The sequence below is a fragment of the Athene cunicularia genome, assembly GCF_003259725.1.
Source record: "Athene cunicularia isolate RWA chromosome 2 unlocalized genomic scaffold, athCun1 chr2_part1, whole genome shotgun sequence".
NCBI classification, from domain to species: domain Eukaryota; kingdom Metazoa; phylum Chordata; class Aves; order Strigiformes; family Strigidae; genus Athene; species Athene cunicularia.
Window position 1 is genome coordinate 122,791,233 of NW_020799095.1, and position 5,642 is coordinate 122,796,874.

The following is a 5,642-nucleotide window of genomic DNA, read 5'->3' on the forward strand; positions in this document are numbered from 1 at the left end:
TGTGTATAAGAGACAGGGTCCCGGGGGTTGGGGGGTGGCTGGCCTCCCCTTCGGCATAGGTGGGGTGGGGTTTTCTGATGCCCACGTGTGTGAAGTTCTTTAAATGGCTTCCTGTGTTTGTTGTTGCCCAGAGGGCTGGGCACGACGCGCTGCTCTCGCACCCCGTCTCCGGAGCTGGAGGCGAGCCCTCTCGCCTATTTGGGGTGACTCTCCCGCGGGATCCGGGCAGGCACAGCGCTGTCAGCGCTGCCCGTCCGCAGACCAGGACCGTTTGCACGAACTATTGCTTACCGCCGTGCCTGGTTAGCGTTACCTGTTCGGAGGTAGCGTGTGCCTTTTTCATTAGTTTATCTCGTGAAGATAAACCGGCAATGTGGGAAAAAGTTGCGTACGAATACCAGTGTTGCAGCACTGATTTAAAAACACTCGTTACAACTTCCTCCTGCGGTACCGGAGAAGGGAGGGTGGTGTCCGGCTAACAACTGCGTGTGAAACTGGTGCTTGCCAATTAGAATTACGCTGCTGTTCTTAACGGTCTGTTCCCCGTGCACTAATCCGGTAACTCTGTGGAGTCAAGATCTTCTCGTTGAAATCATTTTTTTTCCCCCGGTTGTGTTGGTTTAGATTGGGTTACCGAGCAAGAAGTCTGCAATTGCTTGGTGTATGTTTGAGATAAACATGTGGTTTCCTGAAAGCCATATTAATATGCCAGCTCTCCTCTAATGCTTTAGGACTAGTGAAATTCTTCATGTTCCCCGCTGAATTTAAAAAGCATTGTGTTTCTTGGCTCCTCTTACGAGTAAGGCAGGGCTAACTCTAGAACATGTGGATGAAAAGCTTCTAAAGAATACTCCTGTTGGATCTCCAGCCTTCCGCAGCCTTTCCTCCTAAGGATGTCAGCGTTGTAAAAGCTCCCTCGGATCGCGTAGCTGGCGTTAAACTTGCCAGCGGGCATAAGCTAATGTGCAATCGCGTTAGGCTGGTACTCGAGCTCACTTGAGCTGTTAGCCGGCATTAATCCCCCGTCACTCCGCTTTTCACTATTAGAGCTCAGTTTTAATTAAAACGCTCACCTTGGTTGTATAGATGTATCCGGAGTCCGAATTGTTGTGCAGTAGCTAAATTGAGCATATTGCCTGGGCACTTTAAGGAGCTCGGGGTACCTTGGACAAGAACTGCTATTCTGTTTGGGTAGGATAATCAGGATGACAGATGAAGTGTTAGGTGAACATAGGTTTTCTTAGAGCTAGTTGGAAAAGGTATGCAAGTGTTTTATGTGCAACTACTGCAGGACTGCAAGTAAAATCTTATGATACATAAATATCAGTTATCCAAAATACTTTTGGATTTACAAATGAGACGTTCACCTTCAAGATGAGTAATGCTACCTTTTGAGTCAGTGTATTTTTAAGGCAGCTACTGTTGCAAACATTTCGTAGCAGTAGGTCATTTTATCAATTTGCTCCAATCTGGCGTTTGCTCTTCACTCTGCAGTATTTTAGCCAAATTTGCCTAAATAACTTGTTCCTAATTTTGAAACTTCCATTCTTAACTTCTTTTACCACCTCTTTAAACAAAATTACTGCAATATATTGCTTAACATCTTGTTGCCTAGTTTCTAGCTTTGAGTTGTGAATGATTAGCTTGTAAAGGTATGCCCTGTCACTCTGTAGCCTCATGTATCACTAGGTGTTGCTAATCCATGACACACTTGGAACTTTCTCTCACTCGCATTAAGCTGTGTGTAAATAAAACATATTCCAGTCAGTTTTTCCTACTAAACTTGCTTGCTTTTTCTTTCTGTCTTCCTATCCCCAGTCTGTCATAAGACTAATAAATACTGGGAGGGTGGAAGAGGGGGCAGAATATTGGCTTGCATGTCACAGTAGCCTAAAATGTCATGTGAGTGTTTATTTGAAGATTAACCTTTCATTGTCATGGAAATTTTATTAAAATGAGCCTCTGCTTTTATACCACTGATAGTTTAAGAAAAATATTTGTAGTAACTGTAATAATAAATGTAACAGTAGGATAGGTGAGATGTATCAGTTGTTCTTTTCTACTATATTAAAGGTAAGCTTTGGACAAAGTAAGCTTCTAGAAGGTAACTGAACAGAGATAGGTGCTTTTAAGCAGAAAACAGTCTGGAAGCATCCCTGTGTGATTACTTTTCAGTTAAAAACTTCTTATAAGGGAAGGAATTGCAGTTTTTCAAGGGTCAATGTAATTTTCTTTGTGGTGCATTTTTGGGTTACATTTGCTTTATCAAAAATCCGATTAAGAGTCTCTGTTTTCTTTCTGCTTTTATGCTTAATTTTCATATCCTTTCACACTTTTAATGGCACTTGAATTTCTCTTGATATGTATGTTTAAATTAATACCAAAGCAATAGTCCCGTTTTTTTCCTTAATGCCATGATACGAGATACTTGGAACAAAAGTAGGTAATTTGTACTCTGACCGTATTTGCAACATACATAATGAGGCTGCAAAGCCATTTAGATTTAATGAAACTTGTGAGAGATCTCTCAGCCTTTGTCTTAGAGACAACACACATGTATTCTTGACTTGACAAGCTTCAACTGCAGGGCATGTTTAGCAGCTGCTAATAAACATATGGCATAGTGCCACTGTTCAAGTGCGAAAAGGAAATTATAGGTGTTAAGGCAGTAAAGCAGTGGAAATTTCTATAGGTCTGTTGGATATTACGCTCATGAAGAAATGAGTGATGATTTTGGTTTATTTTTGGGATACATTTAATTTGGAATGCCAAAATACATCACAAGTGGTTGCAGCTGCTGTAATTCAAGGGTATTGAGCTGTCAGTCGGTGCTTCTTTCTAAGAGAAAAATCTTGACTTTTTTTTCTATGCTAGTTTTTAAAATAATCTGTCTCCATATTAAAGTTTAAGGAAACATACAGTCAGCTTTAAACTACCTTTTTTTTTTTTTTTTTAAATAAATGGACTCTTGTGTTTGTAAAAATTTTGAGAAATAGATACTTCCAGGGAAATCACTGCAAAAGATTTCAATTCCGTGATTAATTTAGCTCCATAAGATGCAGATTTATTGGCTGCTGGGGGTTCCTCCCCAGAAAGCAGCTTCTTAAAGCATTTTCTCTCTGGACATAATTTGAAGCTGAGCTTTGGAAGTACTGCCAGAAAAGCTTTCTCCAGCCTAACAGTCATGTTGGTTTAAAGCAGAAGCTCTCCAAAAGGAGGAAGGCCTTTGATGTGTTGTTTTTTCCATGTGAACTGTAGTTGTTTGCTTTATGTGAGTGGTGATGAATAGGAGTTGTACTTCAGATGTAAGAGTTACATTGTAGTGTTCTAAGTTAACTTCTTCAATTACTCTTAACAGAGCAAAAACGTTGGGGAGGAAGTCAGGCCTTCAGAGCAAGGACTATAATTTGCTGTGGTTTTATGTAGTTTTTACCAGACCTCAAGCTACTTGATTGGATGTTAGGCACTTAATGGAACAGTTTTAAATCGCTGAGTTTTCTGTGAGCGATGCTATAGCATGTAAAACAGCAGAGGAGCATCATGTGTGCAGCTGATAAGACCGTATTTTGAGATAAGCACATGCAACTACAGAGGCAAATTAACAAGTTCCTGATATCTTGCTTTTGTTAGAGGATCCATTTTTCAGGATAAGAATTAATTTGGGGGCATAGGGAACTGCTGTAGAGTAAGGTGTGGTAGTGGGGAAGGGATTACAAAAATGTGGCATAGCTACTTTTCATATACGTACAGCTGAGATGAAATCTATGGTCAGATTGGTTTTGGTTTGGGGTTTGTTTTGTTTTATTCTTACATCCCTCACTGTTCTTGCACCCAGGAGACAAGAGTGTGCTGATAGCACAGGAGGAGAAAGAAAAGTAAGTTTATGGTTGCAGGTTTTGATCATGTGTTTCTGCTCCTATTAGCTTTTAGGCAAGTGTAAATAGTGAATTACACATATGAAATAGTAGTTTATCTTTGCGTGTATTCAGATGAGTCTGAAACAGAGCACAATATTAGTTTCCATGAGCAGTCTCTGTTCTGTTAGACTGCTGCTCATCTCAGAGAAAAGCTTTTCAGATTTAGAATAGATTCCACAAATAAAACTGAAATAGTCCTGATTTTTATTATAGATTTCTTACTAGTTTCTATTGAAGGATAAGGTGGTTTGGTGTTGAAATAACTTAGGTGATTGGAATATTTGGTCTGTATTCTGAAAAAGTAATTGACATCTAAGCAAATACCATTACTTTGTGGTTCTCATCAGAAAAACAGTACCCTTACAGTGATGTGCCATGAACACAACATAAGTAACAGAAGCTTGAAAATACACTTCTTTTTGATTTTCTGTAATTATTTTCTGTATCTTACCTCCTATTGAACTGTATTGTACTTTTTCTGTACAATAGGGAGGTGTTTAAAACTCTTCAAGGGTTATTAAATTTTTTGCATTTTTCTCATAGTAAGTGTTAATTCTACTTGTCAAATGCTGTACAAAGGCTTGATAACTATTCAGATATTGGGACTTCCATTTAATTTGAGGTATAGTAGGTTCTATGCTAGCAGTTAAACAGTTGTTTCCAATATTACAGTTAGTTTAAAAATCTTTATGCATCCATTTCTGTAAAGATGTAATACCAGTCTCTTTCCCCAACACACACTTACCCGTAGCTTGGACATTAGTTGTATAACGTCTCCTATTTTCACTCATCCTTCTGGTCTTCTCATAATGAAGATTTCAGTTTTTGTAATTATAGCACATTTGTGATCTGCAGCTCCTTTTTACCATGATGGCTTGTCTTTTTCTTAAGAAAACAAAAAAAACCCCACACTATAATGCTCTATTTCTTTCTTTATCAGCTTGATTGGATACATATACATTTAAAAGGTACTCTGTCTTCATTCTTTAATCAGACATTTGTAAAAAAACCAAAAAACCCCCAAAAAACACAAACCCAACCAAACACACCACCCACCCCCCAAAAAAAAACCAAAACACTAAAACCCCAAACCAACCTGGCAGATTATTTTTAAATTTTATGTGGTGTTTAACATGTTCTCAGAAAATTAAAATTGTCAGCTATCATAATATCTACCTAACGTTCACTGTGTGCGATGCAAGTTACTGATGATTGACTTTGACTAGAGTGACAACACCTTAGGGTACAATAATTTTCATCTTAATCTGATCCAAAGTCAGTGTAATTCGGTGTTTTGAAACTACACAGTGCTCTGTTGCTGGAGTGACAGGAAGCTAGTCCAGATCCAAAATCTGCTGAGAATTTAAAGAACGATAGATCTAGCTGTTTGGGACATGCTTTCTGTTTCAGAGCTCTGATCTGAGGGAATACTTGGGTATGTCAGAGAGTACGAAGAAAAAATTAAGATAAGGTTGGACGAAGATCTGTTGCTTGTTTTCACATAAAAGCCTAATTGCTTTTATTTTTACCTCTTCTTTTCACCGAAGCATTTTTTCTGAGAAGGGTAGAGATTTAGAAGCAATTTGATTTGTGAAATCTGATCTTCTCTCATCCTAAACCATACTGGAGCCAGCCAGTTTTGAACCGTCCTTATTTGCTAGGGAAGAAGAGAGGGAGTCTTAAATATCCAGTATAAAACAGGGTCTGTCATCATCACTACTCTTG